Here is a 19654-nt window from a genome sequence, read left to right as displayed (position 1 = left end):
AAACCACGTATGAAACACGGTTTTTATTGACAAATACAAGGCTTAAATTATTAAAACTCTTCCAATACTCAAGTATGTCATAAGGAAATTATAGCGACATACTTTACACCAAAAAAGTCCTTAGAACAATATAGCACAAGATATATGATGGGCTTAAAATGGGCCTAAATCGAGCTCAAGCTAAGTAAATCGACTAAATCCCCTGGATCTTGATGGGTTTAATTTGGGCCTTAAAATCTGAATGATTTACATGCATTTTAGAAATTTATTTGGTTGGACTCCGTGGACTCACGGAAAGAGCATAAAGGCAAGATTATGAAACACCATTTAGGTGGTGTTTATTTCTCTCTAAAAGCTTTTATCCACTTCTTTTGTTTACGTCACACAGACCATGCGTAGACGTTGCGGTCAGTAAAGAAGTTATGACTGTTAGTGGATTTGATTATATAATTCAAATTGAATATTGTCAAGCAATATAACTTGCAATTGCTGTTTATTTTTTTTAGTTTAGATTAAAGTATCTTTTCCCCTGGAATATTTTTTACTTTTTAACACATTTTGTGGTGACGTTGCATAAAAAAGATCTCATGATGGGGAATGTTGCGTGAAAGATTCTATAATGAACATGGAAGAACAAGACATGCTCCATTAAATGCTTTAACAACAAACGGATTCTCCAAGGCTGTCCCTAATTTCTTCCAATGATCTAAGAGCATCACTAGTCCTCTAACAGGAAATACGAACACTTTTAATTTATAAATGAGAAAGATGTATGAAAGCTTACAACTTGACTAAATAGGTTCTATGTTCTTGACTATTGAGTATAGTTTTGATCAACCACCCGGTTTTGCTTTCCAGTAAGATTATCTATCCTTAAATGTTGATTCTAATCTTATGAATTATATGTGAGTGTGGGAAATTATTCGATGGAGTTGTTAAAGTTTGTAACGACGAACTTTGAATCAAACTGAATATTCTCGATATACGCATAATTGAAGTGTTTTTAAACGATCAACACTTAAAGAAGGAATTATTTGAGTGTCTAAAGTGTAGCAGCCTTGAATATGTTCCTTATGATTTACGTCTATAAAATCGACAAGATATAGTAGTTATAAATGACAGTTTTGATGCCTTTGATTTTTCATTGAAAATAAAAATTGATTATTAAAAGCCGAAACACGGGCTTGTCGATAATAAAAGGGTTTATGATCGATAGAGACTCAAATAGTACCTATAATATTGAGTTTTAAATTGAAACATCTAAAGTAAGACTTGACTAGGAACACTGAATTAAGAAGACGTTATTATTTAAAAGTGTCAATTTAAAATGTAACACGTTATTATTATAAACACTATTGTATCCAAGTGTAAGTATTATAATATTGTCAAATTGGATGCAAAGAATTTCATTATGAACCTTGATGGTTGATATATCAATATCTAGAGACTTCTTAATTTTGATTCCCATATGTCATTATCTATTAATTAACCATAGATTAGTCTTCACTCTTATCTAATCCCAAGTGTCAATATATTTGCATCTTTTTTAAAGAAACAAAATCTCTTAAAAAAAGCACGTTGACATGAATTAGAATCAAACAATAAATAAAACTTAGACAAACCAACTAAAAATTTTATAAAAAATTAAATTAGCAAAAAGTCAAGTCTTGTTTCATTGGACGGCTGTGAGCAAATCAAGATATTTGTCAACGGCTAAGGACGGCACAGCTACCATCACCTTCAATGAACGGCTGTGATCATGTACAGGTAGCAGAATACAATACCTATCGGTACACACCGGCCCCACATGAACTGGCCTATCTATTCCAAAGTCAACCCTCTCTAGTTCCAGCTTTGACCATTGTGATAATATAAGTACACCAACCGGGTCGGGTACGCAACCCGGTCCGTTCAGACTAACGGAATTAACCACCTTTTTTATATAATTGTCGTTGACTCGGTTCTTGGCTTTGTTGATTAGTTCGGCCGCGTAGGCGAGACCTTTTTCCGTAAGGTCACGTGCCGTGGTTTGTGCGCACCCGAGTACGATTGCGTTACCGTAGAATCATACAGGTAGTCTCGGTTTGACTCGGGTGCGTATATCGATGCTGAATAGTAACTTAAGGGTTTGATTTGGTGGGAAGTTTAATGCTATGGCCCAACTTCTCCAAATGTGGGCCGATAACGCCTCAAACGTCGTGACCGATAATAATGTCGGTTGACTCGTACCGGTGATAAAGCTTTTTAATTTTTTTAGTCTACATTCATCAAATGTGACCGAGGTGGGAGTGAGTTGGTTCGGGTCAAACCGGGTCATAAAATCGCAACGGTCGGTAACTCTGTTAAACTCCACGTGTTCGATTGGTTCAAATTTAATTGGAGTCGGATCAAGAAGTTGTCTTTGCCAAACTGGCTTCGGAGGCTTCTGTTTGAAAACCGAAGCCCTAAAAGCCAGTTTGGTAAATAAATTAAGAAACTCAAGACTTCCGACTCCGTCACAAATGCAATGACTGAAGCCGACACCGAGCGCCGCCGCTCCGTCAGCTAGCCACGTCAGCTGCACCACAAGCGGCGGCGCGCCTTTTAACACATCATCCACTTGCAAAGCCAAAAGGCGCCGCCACTCGGTGACATAACGCGGCGCGTTTTCAAAATCGGCTGCATTAAAATCAGCCGTGGCTTCGACAAATACGGCTCCTTGTCCTCGACAAACAACTTCGAGGCAGGAGCCATCGGCTCGAGCCCTGACTCTCCCAGCTAATGGGTAATAAGGGACCAGGGCTTGAGCCAAAGCGGTTTTCACACGAGCGGTAATGTCTTCTTTTTCAACCTCATTAAATGTTTGAGGTCGATAAATTAGCAAATATTCAATTGTGAACCGTAAAAAGAGTTGTGAGTCGACGGCCGAAAGCTTGAGAATATGCGAGTGAGTTGGATCAGATGGCGCAAAAGTAGCTACTTTCACTTGTACGCTAGCAGCTGAACTACCCATGGTGGTTCTTTTTTTTATTTTTTTAACAACGTTTTCTTTCGAGTCTACCTGTGACTGGATTTTAAATGTCCCCAGTAATTTAACGTTTTAGGTTAACCGGGTGCATATGTGTGTGAGGGGTGGATAGTTAAGGAGGATGTTGGTTGAGGAAATGAGTAAGGAGGTATAGATTGATATAAAGAGAATTGTGTGTGGGTTTTAAGGGAAAGTGTGACACCACAAATCCTGTGACCACTGCAAAACATTTTTGCAAGATTCTCCTGGCATAACTTTAGAAATTTAAAAAAAATTACAAAACAAAAAAAATGAATGACAGCTCGGATTATTGCCTTTTGTCTGTTCGGCGGTGGGCGATGCATACTGTTTTAAATTTCCTTTTTTTTATTTATATTTTTTTCATTTATGATAATAATAATAATAATATGTTAAGATATTGATTTTATTAGGTGAATTCCAAATAATTGATATAATCTATTAGTTGATGTATAATGGCAAACAGACGGTTGGTATTAATTATTTTAATTAAAACAATTTGTTAGGTTTGCCTCATTTTTTTTATTGTTGTAGATAGTCTACTACAATGCTGCTTATATCTAAAATTTATGTCTAAAATAATTCCTTAAAAAAAACATGGTTTCGTGATTACTTGCAATATGAGGGAGCATCTAAAGCACCAGTGGTGAAGCTTGGGCGAGTTCGTCGAAGGGGCCGAACTCAAAATGTATTATAATAATCATAAACTAGGGGGGACGGCCTCAAATTTTCAGTATAAAACAAGTAAATTTACACTACGTGTACAAAATTTCGGACGAAAAAAGGGTGGATTTACATTACCGCGCAAAAAACATGGAGGATCGGGCCACCCCTGTCCCTAAGGAAGCTTTGCCCCTGTAAAGTACCCCTAATCAATGTTTAATCTCATAAAAATTTGAGAACTTCTAAATTTACTAAATTGATTGTTAATTAAATACATATGTGTGTTATCTAGGGATCCATAGCGTTAGTTTAGAATTTTTGTTAGGAAGCGTATAAGCATACAATGTAAATTTAAGTTTCTAGGCGTTACTAACTTTCTAAGTTTTCATGATTCTTTTTATGATTTTCTTTCTTCTGTTTATGTTTCTTTTATCAATACTTATTGCTATTGGTAGTTCTCTATTTTTTTTAATGCTACATGTGTTTCTATGTTGAAAAAATTTTAAATTTTTCGAAACCTAGGATTTTAATGGAGTAGTAACATTATCTAATGAAAGTTAAGAAACATTAGTCTAATCACCTATCCTAAACTCTTGTTTATATAGTTTGGTTTGTATAGTATGGCATATATACACTTACGTGTAATGGCCAATAGGTTCATTCGAAAAGATAAAATATTACGAAAACAAAATGAACAAATTTATATTGATTAAATTTTTGAATTGGTAATTCATATTTTATAAAACTCACATACAAATGTCTATTTAACTAATTTGTTCGTATTTTTTTATTCCTACTCGGTTTTGTACCACAATATTTATTTAAAATTAATAATAAAAACAGTAAATTCAGTTCTCCTGCTTTGTTTGTTATTTTCATTTGTCTTGTATACGTTGAAATAAATCTTTGGAGAGAAAATTATTAGAACGGTTAACAAAATCTTTGAAAATCTTTTCCTAATTTGTTTGATACTTTAATTTGCCTTTCATAAATAAAAAACAAAACTTATGACATGCAATTACTTCAAGAACAACAAAGTCTTTGAAAAAAGGTACTTGAAAAAGAAAATAATAATAACTTATAGACTTACAAGCAAATTATTTTCTTTTATTTATATCTAAAAAACCGAAAAATATTCAGGGGGGAAGATTTCATGTGCAAGCGCAGGACACTCTGCTACATGACGTATACGTTAGACCAAATTTGACTAGCTTCTTATGGATTTTGTCCGAGTTGGTAATTCGGTATTACTGCAAACCAACTACCAACATAGTATAACTGGTTTCCCGTAGTTCAAAAATATAATATAATAATTAATGGTAGACTCAAGATTTTGTTTACACCAGGACGATCAATAAAAAGATAGAAACGAGCCGAACCTTATCAAGCAAATGTCAAGCGCAAGCCTTAAATAAAACTTGTTTAGTTATCGATCATGAGCTTGAGCTTGAGCCTTGTATCAGTTGTATGGAGGATCATTTAGGTTCATCAAGCCTTAGTGAGTGTAATGCATTTTAAAGTTTTTAACTCTTCTGGGCTTTTGGTGTATTAACTTCACACTATACAACTGAGCATTGGCTCGTTTAAGGCCCTACACATGAACTCGAGCCGAGCTTAGGCTAATTAACATTTTTCAAAATGCATAAAAATATTAACAAATAAACATAAATTAATTGATAAATCATAAACGACTAGAGTATAAGCCTGAAAAAAACAAATCACGAGCCGAGTTTTTGTAAGTCATAAGTTGTAACAATCTGAGCTCGAGTTTAGTCGAGCTCTAACTTAACTCGGCTCATATACACCTCTAGTATCACGTGGATTCAAACCCCCACTAGTTGTAATTTGTAAATTAAAACAAAGACCACTAAATATTGTGAGTTCAATAGTGTGGTTTTATTTTTAATTCAAAAATCTCATTCTCAATTAACGTAACAATTTCAAATTAATATTAGCCATGTTTGAAACAAAATCTTAAAAAGAATATTTCCAGATTAACCAGATGTGATAAAGTTGACAATAGATTTGGTTTAGGTGGGGTAATATATATCCATTTAACTTTTCTATATCCATATTTAGATATTTATCATGTTAATTTCAAATGATTATAACAAAAGATAAAATGACTAATGAAAATATTCATTTGATATTAAGTTTGATATTAGTTTAATGGTATTTTGGTATGCTAAATATGCCCTATTCTGTAAAGGTTGAGGTTTCGAGTGCGGTTATAACTTCCGAAGCAGAATTACTCAATTAAGAGTTAATTCAATAATTATGTGACTTTGTATATGTGTGTTTTTTTAAATTTTTTAAATGTCTATCCATCGCTTGTTGTATACCCATGCTCTTATTTAATTGTTTTGGTTATCTATACGTGTAAAAGATTTAATAATAATTTTTATTTAAGTCAGTGATTTATAAAGATCATTAACAATTTCGCCCTCAATGATACAAAACTAAAAAAAATATTGAAAGGTAGTATTGTATTAAACATAAGCAACAAGCGGCATAACCAAGGGGTTTAAGTTGGATCGTTGGCCCGTTAACAACTTATATTTCTTTCTTGTTTCACTATGATAATGAAACTCAACCTACTACACCTCTCATGAAACCATCATTTATAGATTAACAAAATGATTTTTTGGTCATTTCCTTGAACTATTTAAAGATGCGTAGAGTCGTTAAGTTCTTATTATCCGATGAGAAAACACGGGTGTGAACAAAAGAATTTTGAAGAGGGGACAAGTGTCCATTAACACCCACCATTGTATCGGACACAATTGCATCATACAACCTATGGATTTGACATTCTTTGAAAAACTGTCCAGTTACATATACACATTTAATCGTTGAAAAGCTGGGTTTAATTTTAATAATCCTATTTTGCAGTTAGCCGATAGTTATCGATTGAAAATATGTTTCGATCATCTAAATATGCGAACTTATTATTATTAATCATTATTATTATTATTATTATTATTATTATTATTATTATTATCCAATTTTACTCATATGATTTTTTATTAACAACCATATCTAACTGTTTCATGATTATGTTTACTGTTGGATTTTATGGACGTTTCGGGTCAAGTCAACGTGACCGACCCGAACGTGATCCGGATAGAGTTACACCGGGGGTAACGAGATAATGGCCTAATTAAAGGTTAATTAGGCCCGACACATAAAATGATTATATAGACACGGTTATGGACTGGACTTTGTTTGGTTGGGCTCAAGCCCAAGATGATTAATTGTTAAACCCTAAATTAATTATCTATAAATACATACCCTTTATCTATTTATAGAAACTAATAAAATATCACAAAACCCTAGCTGCCACTTGATTCCGGCGCCCGGCGCCGAAATCCGGCCACCCGATTTTCCGGCGAGCTATTCCGGCCGCCGTGGACATCACCCAGCCACCCTCGCACCTCCCATCTGCAACTACAAACATCACCGCAGCCCCCCCCCCACGAGCTACAGTGATGTTTAAACTCTAGACCCGATTTTCCGGTGAGCTGTATCATCTTCTCCGGCGAGTTCTTCTCTCCGGCGAACTAGGTTTGTTTTTGTTTTGGTTGCTGCTGGGGTCGTGTTGATAAGGGAATCATCTAGTGATTGTTGCCGTCCATTACTGCTGCTCTTATACACACCGGAAACCGCCGCCGCCGCCACTGTTCGCAGCCGCCGCCGCCGCTGCTCACAGCCACAGTCGCCGCCGGACTTCCATTTGGGTGATTGTTCTTGTGTCATCATCTAGTGTTCTCGTTTACTCCTCGGTGTGTCTTCCCGGTTATAGTTAACCGAGGTATATCGATAACCCACTATGGTTGTTTATTATTTGCTAATCGTACTCGTATCGTATATAATCGGATCCGGGTTCGGGTTTCGGTTTATGGTTCGTTTTAACTCGTTTATATCCGCTGCGTTTTTGATGTTCGTTTACATATACATATTAATATGGATTAAAATTAGTCAAAACGACACTTAATATATAAAACGGGTTTAAATAGTTTAAACCGTTTTTGTCTCGGACCACCGTTGAAACCCATCAGTGGTATCAGAGCCGCGGTTACAACGTACGAGTCGATACCGGTTCGTTTAAAACCGGATCTCCATCTTAAACTTTAAATCGTTTAAAATTTATAGATCTAGAATTATTTTCGGGTGATTTTGGATTGGTCAAAGTTTTGTTTATTTTATTTGACCAAGTCAAAACGACCCGAAATTCGTTTATTGTGAATATGTAAATCCGGCCCCGACCTATGTGATTGATTGGTTGTGTTTGGTGTTTGAGCTTGTTTTGGCCATACGGTTGGTTCAAAAGTTGTAAAAAGGTTATTATTTAATTTTCGGTTTTCTTTTTGGCCATAAAGATGGTTCAAATTTGTAATAGGACATATTATTGTTAGTTTATAATTTTGTAATTAAGAAGACGCGAAGATAACCGAGGACGAGCTCATGGACACCTTGGAGTTAGTGGGAGTTCGGACAAGATGACGGGATGCACGGAGAAGTCCATCCTTGTGGTTGTTTGTTTTGTGAACCCCTTGACCCGATCGGTCTCCCTAATTGGCTCTAGCGAGACCGATCACCTTTTGGCCATAAGGATTTACATATTATTGTTATTTGCTATTTGTGGTTGCTTGGATTGTTTATAATAGGATTATAATATCACCAACCTAATACCAAATAAATTGGAAAATAAACATTTTATTAACCGAATTTTGTTTTGCAAATTAAAAGCGTTTTGATTTCCAAAACTAATAAATTATTATAACTTAAAATTAGTTAGTCGTATCACTACAAACTTAGTTTTAATAGGTTATTTAAAACTAAGTGTACTAAGAGATGAAAGGGTTCATCTATGCGTCGCGGTAATAAATACAGTAAAATTTAACTTTTACTCTATTTGGTAATTTTAAAAATTTATCCCAATTTAAAACCAATAGTTTATGCCAATCCTACTACAAGTCACACTTGAGGCATACTGCGAAATTTCGAGTATTTGGAGCTACAGCACCGTACTTGTTTTCTAGCCTATCCCATCAAGGTGAAAGTGCTTCGTTGACACATCCGGCACCTTCACACGTCACGGTACTAGGACAACTATTATTTTACTCTCCTGTTATGTGCTAAAGCTGTCTGGAGACTTAAAATGGGCAAAGATGAGGCTAAACGTATCTATACAGACAATCGTTGTCTCTATAGGCCTCATAACCGAGAGTTATGCTTTATTCACAATTGGCAATGGTTGTCAGTCTGCCTAATCACTTATTAATGTTGTGTGCTACAGCTGCCTTTAATAACTGGAAGCCAGATTCTCATACTCCTAATTAATTAATGTTATTGGGTCATTAATAATAGGACTACAACATCGAAAATACTAATTAAATTTACTTTTGCTAAATTAATCAGATGTCGTCAAACGAAATTTCACCCTACGCCCTTAAGACTATCCTTGAGAAGGATAAACTGAATTGTACCAACTTCATCGAATGGCACCGCAACTTAAGACTTGTTCTAACCATGGCAAAGCGCCTGTATGTTCTCGATGGACCTGTTCCAACCGAGCCTGAAAACAACACAGCCGCTGCACGAAAGGTTATTGACAAGCATAAGGATGACTCGGCTGAGGTCTCCTGTATTATGCTAGCCACCATGACTTCTGAGCTTGCTAAAGGCTTGGAAGACTTTGGTGCCTATGAAATGCTTGAGCAACTCAAGGGCATGTTCCAGAAACAAGCCCGTCAAGAATGTTTCGACACCATGAAACAACTCATCAGTTGCAAGATGGCAGAGGGGTCTCCCGTCAGTGCTCATGTTCTAAAGATGAAGGAGCACATCGATCAGCTCAAGAAACTTGATTATCCCATGCCCGATGAGATGGCATCGGATTTCATTCTCAACTCTCTCTCCAACTCATACGACCAGTTCGTAATGAATTTCAACATGAATGGTTGGGTGAAGACAGTGCCGGAGCTTCATAACATGCTCAAGACGGCTGAGATGAACATTCCTTCTAGGACCAATCAAGTTCTGATGATTCGATCTGCTGGTGTCAAGAAGCCAAAACCAAAGAATCGGGGTTTTAAGGGAAAAGGCAAGAAGAAAGTTACTGTTGCTGCCCATGTTGCCACCAACACTAACAAAGTGGTTGCAAAGAAAAAGCCGCCGCCCTTTGAGGAGCGCAAGTGCTTCAAATGCAACCAAATGGGGCACTGGATGAGAAACTGCCCCGAGCACCTTGCTGAGATCAGAAAGAAGAGAGCCAATGGTGAAGGCTCTTCTGGAGGTATTTCCATATACGTTATTGAACTTTTCACTGTCTCTAGCAACACATGGGTATTTGATACCGGATGCGGTTACCACATCGTTAATGTCTTGCAGGAGCCTGAGAAGTGGAGGAAACTGAATAAAGGCAGCATGGAACTCATCGTTGGAGATGGGAAAAGAGTACCAGTTCTGGCAACTGGAGTATTTCATTTTACTTGTCCATCTGGCCTAGTTTTTCCTTTAAATAATTGTTTGTATGCTCCTGGCTTGACCAGAAACATCATTTCAGTTTCGTTGTTATTTGAACAATGATTTAAGTATGTTCTTAATGGCATGGCTATTTTTGCTTACTTAAATGATATCTTTTATTTTGAGGCTAAACCTCGAAATGGTATTTATGAGATTGATGTTCAACCTGACAATAACGTAAATCATCTTTCAAAACGTATCAAGACTAGTGTCAACGATACTTTTCTATGGCATTGCCGACTTGGCCACATAAGCAAGGCAAGAGTTAAAAGACTCCAATCCGAAGGTATTCTTGAATACTCAGGACTGGACTCTTTTAACACTTGTGAATCTTGCTTAGCTGGCAAACTCGCCAAAGACTCCTTCACTAATAAAAGTGAACGAGCAAGTGATCTATTAGGACTCATACATACTGATGTATGTGGACCTTTTAGAACCATGACTAGAAACCATGAAAGATACTTCGTTTCTTTTATCGACGATTATAGTCGATACGCTTATGTGTATCTTATGAAACACAAGCACGAAACTTTTGAAAAGTTCAAAGAGTTTCAAAGCGAAGTGGAAAACCAACTTGACAAAATCATTAAGATACTTCGATCAGATCGAGGTGGAGAGTATCTCAGCACAGAGTTCATCACTCATCTAAAAGAGCATGGAATTGTTTCACAGCTCACTCCACTTGGCACACCCCAACTTAATGGCGTGAGCGAGAGGAGAAACCGAACCTTGCTAAACATGGTTCGATCGATGATGTGTAGAACCAACTTGCCTCACTCCTTTTGGGGTTACGCCCTTATGACCGCCGCTCGCATTGTCAATCTAGCTCCAACTAAGAAGATAGACAAGACTCCATATGAGATATGGCATAAGGGAAAGAAACCCAAGTTGTCTTATCTTAGAGTATGGGGATGTGATGCTTATATCACAAGTGAGTCTGATGACAAACTTGATCCCCGCGGCGGAAAAGTTATTTTCGTCGGATACTACTACAAGAGCGGTTATTACTTCTTTCATCCCTATACAAATACGATTTTTGTCAGGAGGAAAGGCTACTTTCTTGAAGAAGAATTTCTTAGTCAAGGAACTAGAAGTAACATTGTTGATCTTGAAGAAATTCAAGAACCACAACCAACTGCTGAGGAAGTTGGAGAGTCTGATCAACAAGTTGTTGTTGCTGATACATCAGACGTGAACACAAGCGTTCGTAGAAGTAGTAGGACTCCCGTACCAAATGCTAGATACTTATGTCATCTAGATGGTGCCGAAGTCTTATTAGTAGCCGAGTCTGGGGACGAGCCTACTAACTACAAGTCTGCTATCTTGGATCCGGAATCCAAGAAATGGCAAGATGCCATGAATGCTGTGATGCAGTCCATGCATGATAACCAAGTTTGGAACTTGGTTGAGCTACCCCCCGATTGTCGGGCAGTAGGGAGCAAATGGATTTTCAAGAAGAAAACCGACATGCATGGAAATGTGCAAACCTACAAAGCACGGCTAGTCGCGAAAGGTTTCACTCAAACTCAAGGTGTTGACTATGATGAAACTTTTTCGCCCGTTGCTATGACTAAGTCAATTAGGATATTGCTTGCCATTGCTGCATACTATGATTATGAGATATGGCAAATGGATGTCAAAACCGATTTCCTTAATGGACATCTTTCTGAAGATGTCTATATGGTTCAGCCTGAAGGTTTTTTCAATCCAAAATATCCTAATAAGGTTTGCAAATTGAACAAGTCCATTTATGGACTTAAGCAGGCATCTCGAAGCTGGAATCTTCACTTTGACGAGAAAATCAAAGAGTTTGGTTTTGTCAAAAACGAAGATGAACCTTGTGTTTACAGAAAGGCTAGTGGGAGCACTATATCATTCCTCATTTTGTATGTGGATGATATACTGATCATTGGAAACGACATTCCTATGCTTAAACAAGTTAAGCTATGGTTGGAATCTTGTTTTGCAATGAAAGATCTTGGAGAAGCCGCTTATATTCTGGGAATAAAAATCTATAGAGATAGATCTAAGCGGATTCTAGGGCTTAGTCAAAGTACTTACATAGACAAAGTAATGGCACACTTCTCAATGGAAAACTCCAAGAAAGGAGCTGTTCCAATGACTAAGGGAACCGTGTTGAGCAAATCGCAATCTCCGGCAACGGACATTGAATCTAAGCGTATGCAAGCATTTCCATATGCTTCAGCGGTTGGCTCTATCATGTATGCTATGTTATGTACTAGACCTGACGTCTCGTATGCCTTAAGCATGACCAGTCGTTTTCAACAGAGTCCTGGCATTGCCCATTGGACTGCTGTGAAGAACATTCTAAGGTACTTGAATAGGACCAAAGACATGTTCTTGGTGTTTGGGGGAGTGGAAGAGGAGCTCACTGTAAAGTGTTACACTGATGCTAGCTTCCAGACTGACCGAGATGATTCTCGCTCACAGTCAGGTTTCGTTTTCACTCTCAATGGAGGAGCTATTTATTGGAAGAGCTCCAAGCAGAGTGTAGTAGCGGATTCTACCACCGAATCTGAATATATAGCTGCATCGGATGCTGCTAAAGAGGCTGCTTGGATGAAGAAGTTCATCACCGATCTCGATATAGTTCCGAGTATTCACAAACCAATCGAGATATTCTGTGATAACACAGGTGCTATTGCTCAAGCCAAAGAGCCAAGGTCTCATCACAGAACCAAGCACATTCTAAGAAAGTTCCATCTTATTCGGGAAATATTGGAACGAGGTGACATCGTGATAAGCAAAGTAGACACAGATCGAAATCTAGCCGACCCGTTCACTAAGCCAATGACTCAGGACAAACATGATCAGCATAGAGATGCTATCGGGCTTAGACTTGCTAGTGATTTATTTTGATTTAGTATTTGGATGTATGAACGTTTTATCAGTTGTACTTTTCTGTTCACTTTTGATTTAATGGTTAAATGCAAACGTTGAATAATACAACTGTGTTCATTTTAATACGTTTAATCCATGAACATTGTATTCTAAATTATCCGTAGTCGGTCAGACTCGTGGGAGCGATTCTGAATTAAGACTATTCTGACTTTGGACTCAAGTAGTTGACTTCCAAACTCACAGACCTCATGATGAATGACGTTGGATGTAACTCGCATCAAATCATCTTCATGGATCTTAATCATAAGATGTTTTGATAATAGTATGCTCATTTAGTATCCTTAGACCTGAGATACATAATAGAACTTTCGTTTACCGAGGAATACTCTTTGATCATGTCAACCGCTGTTGCGTAACTGCTAGCCATAAAGGCATTGGTTGGGAATGTTCTGGAGTTCAGTGGGAGTTGTATGTAGTCAAGATGGGATTCTGTACTCTTACATTTGAATGTAACAGTTAGACATATTGGCGCCCTCGTTGATTCAAACTGGTGAAGTGTGAGGCCTCACCCAAACTAACTGTGTGTTTGATTGGACCACTTTGACTGTATATCGAGAATTACAATAATTGAACGCCATATGAGAATGATATGATCCATGTCTCATAGTTCATTTAATGTCTTACACAGAAAGGATAGATGACAACGATTACTATAAATTCATTATCTTGCAATAAGGTATTCCAAGATACTTTGGTTATGGATTTAAAAATTGTCATATTCGGTTGGGGACAGCTATGTGTAGCTAGAACGCCTCTGGCTGTCATTGTTGTGATACTTGACCCAAATACGTCCAAGTGGGAGACTGTTGGATTTTATGGACGTTTCGGGTCAAGTCAACGTGACCGACCCGAACGTGATCCGGATAGAGTTACACCGGGGGTAACGAGATAATGGCCTAATTAAAGGTTAATTAGGCCCGACACATAAAATAATTATATAGACACGATTATGGACTAGACTTTGTTTGGTTGGGCTCAAGCCCAAGATGATTAATTGTTAAACCCTAAATTAATTATCTATAAATACATACCCTTTATCTATTTATAGAAACTAATAAAATATCACAAAACCCTAGCTGCCACTTGATTCCGGCGCCCGGCGCCGAAATCTGGCCACCCGATTTTCCGGCGAGCTATTCCGGCCGCCGTGGACATCACCCAGCCACCCTCGCACCTCCCATCTGCAACTACAAACATCACCGCAGCCCCCCCCCCCCCCCCACGAGCTACAGTGATGTTTAAACCCTAGACCCGATTTTCCGGTGAGCTGTATCATCTTCTCCGGCGAGTTCTTCTCTCCGGCGAACTAGGTTTGTTTTTGTTTTGGTTGCTGCTGGGGTCGTGTTGATAAGGGAATCATCTAGTGATTGTTGCCGTCCATTACTGCTGCTCTTATACACACCGGAAACCGCCGACGCCGCTGCCCACAGCCGCCGCCGCCGCCACTGTTCGCAGCCGCCGCCGCCGCTGCTCACAGACACCGTCGCCGCCGGACTTCCATTTGGGTGATTGTTCTTGTGTCATCATTTAGTGTTCTCGTTTACTCCTCGGTGTGTCTTCCCAGTTCTAGTTAACCGAGGTATATCGATAACTCACTATGGTTGTTTATTATTTGCTAATCGTACTCGTATCGTATGTAATCGGATCCGAGTTCGGGTTTCGGTTTATGGTTCGTTTTAACTCGTTTATATCCGCTGCGTTTTTGATGTTCGTTTACATATACATATTAACATGGATTAAAATTAGTCAAAACGACACTTAATATATAAAACTGGTTTAAATAGTTTAAACCGTTTTTGTTTCGGACCATCGTTGAAACCCATCATTTACATGTTGTAAATCTAATTGCAATTCAAAGACTAAAGTCTACCTATAAAACAAATTTAAAAACATATAATTGTGGTTTTATAAGCCTATGGATTGCATGTAATTTTCAACGGAGGAAAATTAATATGAGGTTTAGATACCATATCTTGCACAGTAAAGTGAACAAAACTGGTGGGCAAAAATTCAATTTGATCCAGAGGTAAGATGGTGTAATCAGTGACCACGGGCTCCACAATATTATTCTTTGGGACCCACCACCACCTGTAGCCTTGTACTGTTGCGTCATTTTGAATTTCTTCTATTATATTAATGTTTCCGTTAAAAATATTGTTTTTTTATTTCATAAATAGACGTATTGTACAAGTTAAATAACAAGACAAATTAAGTTTGGCTTGTGGATTTTAGGATGGGCAAAAAATTTGAGTTGATGGGTCTTTCAGTATATTTTATTTATGTGAATTTGTATATTTCATGTTATATTACAAATCGCTATAAAATAATACAATGCTTTTCGTTTTAAATCAACTTATAAAGGTGTCCATAAAAGATAACATAAAATCTCTTAGATGTACAAGAGTACAATAGGCAAACTTTCTTCAATAATATAAAGTTAATTACACAATAGATCTTTTATATTTGACCTAACTCCGGTCCTTGTGTCAAAACATATAAAACTATATGTCGTTTTCGTTTTGTAACAAACTGATTTCTAATACTAACCTCCATTAGAAAGCCAGCTAAGAAAAAAAAGTTATGTCAAGTTAGACAACAACGATCCTAAGGGCGGACGTGGTGAACTTGTAAGTATGGTATGGAAGGGAAAGAAAAATGGAAAAAAATTATTTTCAATATGCGGATGCTGTAGAGCGAAAGTCGTGGGGACTATAAAATTAGGGATTGTTTGGCAATATTATTTTGAACCACTAAGAGGTCAGACTGATTAAGAGGTAGCATCTAAGTTGGTTATAACATTTTCCATTAAATGGCTCATTAAATCATTTAGATGTGGTTTCAAATTAACAAAACATATTTTATCTTTGGCTCATCTAGAGATATTGTTTTAATGTAATCATTAAGAGACTACTAACAACTCATAATTAACCGAACCGCATTAGGCTATTATACACACATTATATAACTAATAGCATAATTACATTTACAAAAAATGACTTGAAACAACCACGCCACGATGTGTTACTTATATATAAGGATTAAAAAAAACAAAAAAATGATTTTTTAAATCTAATTCATAACTAAAAGATAAACAGGGCTACTAGTGCCATGCATGTCTTGTTTTATATTACACATTCTTGTTAATTAATCAAATATGATATGATTGTTTATATAAATTAAAATCGGCTAAGAAAGGGCATAATACTTTATATACCTATTACTAATCTTCAAAATAGCCCATTGGAACCTTAAATGGCCAACAGTTTATACCACTACTGAAACCAAACCAATCATAATGAATCTGTATGGGAATGCATGGTGATGGTAGACCAATTCCTATTAGAGAAGTTCTTCATCAAAAGAAGAAATGGCACAACAATTTGTAACACAAAATACCAATGTTATTTTGTCCAAGAGGATCAAGACAACACTGACCAACTACATACTCTTCATGATCAACATGAAATAAAACATTAAAGATCATCTTACATTCATTAACAAAACAAAATTTCACTCATAAGGTTGGAAAACTGATCATTATTGTAGGATTGAGGCATCTCATTCTAGTAGATCGCGTTATCATAGTAATCAAAGAGGTTTTGGCTGTTACTTCATATGATATGAGCGGTGGCAAATTAGCCGATTAGTAAGATTAGATTAGATTTCACTTACGGGAATATACAAATATTAATGGAAATCAATGCCCTAATGCTAAATAGAAAAAGATATGTCTAACGTAAGGTATACATTAAAGCTCTTAAAAATCAGGTTTATAAAATTTAGAGGCTTAAACCATTTATTTCACATACTCAGACAGACTATGTGAGAGAAGGAGGAGTGGAGGACATCTTAACTTGTGTTCTCTCACGGTTAAAGATGCAATTCAAACAAGTGGTGACACAACTAGGTTTTCTAAGCAACCATTAGAGATCGTACGTCTTATGATATAGACCAATCCGCCAATGTGGAGTGTTATGAATCACCGACTTTAATTCAATACAAAGTTATCATAAGAGAAAAAGAAAAAACATTTAATAGAAATGTCGTTCGGAACATGCAGTGTTGGTCCTATATATTGGTCTTGTCTTATCGTCACATGTTAAAAAATTTGTTACAAGAAAAGGACTCGTATATATCAAATCTAATGAAAATGCGTATATTGTACAGCTGACATATAAAGTTGTACAGTTAAACATCTTAGTCAATGTCTTTTGAAAGTTTGAGAACGTACGATTGCATTCGTCAATGCTCCAAAAGTCCCCGTCACAGCTTCTGCTTAAGCACAAAATATTTTTTTGTATTATTTTCTAAATATATTATAGTTTTTAACTTTAATTCGTTATTTTGATTATAATAACATATTAGTTGTAGCCTTGTAGGGTACTAGAATGGTTTGGATGTTTCGTTGCTGGCTTTCATTAATGCCGAGATAAATACGGGTTCATATAATTTTGTCAGATTTTAAAACGGAATATAACTCATTTTCAATGGACCACGTTTTTTATTTTCATTTTTATATATATTTTATACTAGAATTAATATTTACGCTTATATTATACTCCTATTTTAACAATGTTTTACTGTCTATAATGTGTTTAAAAAAAATAAGAACTTTGCTATTACCTATCCAGTACTACTTTACATATTAACACATATTAGCACAGGAGACAAATGCCATTAAAGTGACTGATGATCACATTATTATTGGTTTACTCGATTATATAAGACCATCCATAGTGACATATACTTGCTTGGCTTAGATGATTACCGATTGGGTTACTTGTCATCAAGTCCTTTAATTAAGTGGGTCATGTTTAGGCCTACATGTTTAAATTAATACTTATTATTATCTTTATAATGTGTTTATGTAATCAATAACCAAGCAGGTGGTTTACGGAAACCTTTATAAAATGAAAGAGCAACTAGAATCGAGTTTCATAATATAATAATAATAATAATAATAATAATAATAATAATAATAATAATAATAATAATAATAATAATAATAATAAACTCATTTTTTGACACTAAGTAATTAGAATTAAATTGTGCAATTTTTAAAAAAATATTTGGACTAAAAACTAATGGGTCACTATCCATGTATTTAATTGGGCCATTCTCAATTCTCATTGAGCTTTAAATTTTTTTATAATCTTTTTATTTAGACATTTAGTACAAATAATAAAAAAAAATGTTATTTACTAAAATCTTCATAGGAAATGGTTCAACTTTTTTTAAATACAAATACGTTCGATCTTCAAAAAAGATGGGTTCGTTCGAAAATATCATACTATACGTTTTACTAAAAACGTGTTAAAATTTGGTGTAGTGCAAAACCGACAGCCAAAGCCTAGCTCCACCCCTGTCATCAATCTTCAATTACTTGTCCTTTCATAAGTTTTTCCTTTTGGAAAAGAAAAATGATTAGTACATTCAAGACTAAGAAAGTATTATTTGGAATGTACTGCTAAAGTCAAACATAAAGTCAACTGGAGTTATGGGTTGCTGTCGATGTGTTCGGTCACCACTGTATGTCGGTAGAAACCAGTATTGATAAAATTTAGAATTGACAAGATTTGCTAGCCTATAATGTTTTAGGTGATACATTCTCTTTATTATCTTTTAAAGTATGTTAGAAACCATTAAGATTTTAGTTAGGGGTGTTAGGGATTCTTTATTTTGGTCTCTTGAAAAAGTCATAAGATACAAAGTTGTAACTTATCCATTTTTTTTAACTCAAATCATACGGACACTCAAAAGTGAAACATCATTTAACTTTTTAAAAGGTTAAAAAGTCATAAGTAGGTGATAAGGAATCCTAAGCACCTCATTCCTAAAAGGACTTTAAGTTGTGAGGATAGAATTTTTTAATAGACCTTTTTTTTTGAGCGACCAACTAAGTAATGCCAGATACTACGTACGCGGCCCCTATTGGCTAAAGGTAACCCGAGCCGGCCACTAGTCCGGACGGACGGAGCCCCTAGCAGTCCATCTATTGAGGGATTCACCGGATAAAACCCGACCCCCACGCCCGCCAAATGGCACGACAACGAGAGGCCGATAAAACCGGGTGAGATCAGAACTTGAACCCTGACATGTCAGGGTCATCCCTCATATCTCCCATATAAATTGGTGATAGTGAGGTTTGAACTCCCTACCTCTCACTTATAAAGTGAGTGCTCTACCATTGAGCCATATTCAAATTATTTTAATAGACATTTTAGTTTCTTTGAACTAATATTGTAGTTCATATCAACAAAACAATTATTGAAATATTTCAATTAATTTCAACTTTTGAGATCTTAGTTCTTCAACAAATAAACGTTGTATATATATATTTTACCTGTTGGGTTTATGAAGGCTCGATTTTCTTATTGGATCCGTATTAGAAGACAATTAAAGCGGTAGCGAATGGAAGACAAAGGTTAGCCCTTCTCTTCTTTTTTACTTCTTTTTATTTTAGCCCCATAATTACCTTTCTCGGGGATGAAGTAATAAACGCTATTCTTGCATTAT

General features: G+C 36.2%; 1 pseudogene; it reads right to left on the bottom strand.

The window, feature by feature from the left end:
* Window positions 1-1509: 1509 nt before the first annotated feature.
* LOC143531641 (alcohol acyltransferase 9 pseudogene) lies at window positions 1510-7444 on the bottom strand (annotated as a pseudogene).
* Window positions 7445-19654: the final 12210 nt, after the last annotated feature.

This window comes from Bidens hawaiensis, unplaced genomic scaffold, assembly GCF_021521415.1.
Source record: "Bidens hawaiensis isolate Kalapana, Puna unplaced genomic scaffold, B.hawaiensis_p1.1 tig00009196_1, whole genome shotgun sequence".
Classification (NCBI taxonomy): Eukaryota; Viridiplantae; Streptophyta; class Magnoliopsida; order Asterales; family Asteraceae; genus Bidens; species Bidens hawaiensis.
The sequence above is the reverse complement of the archived record's forward strand: the minus strand, read 5'-3'. Positions and strand labels throughout refer to the sequence as shown.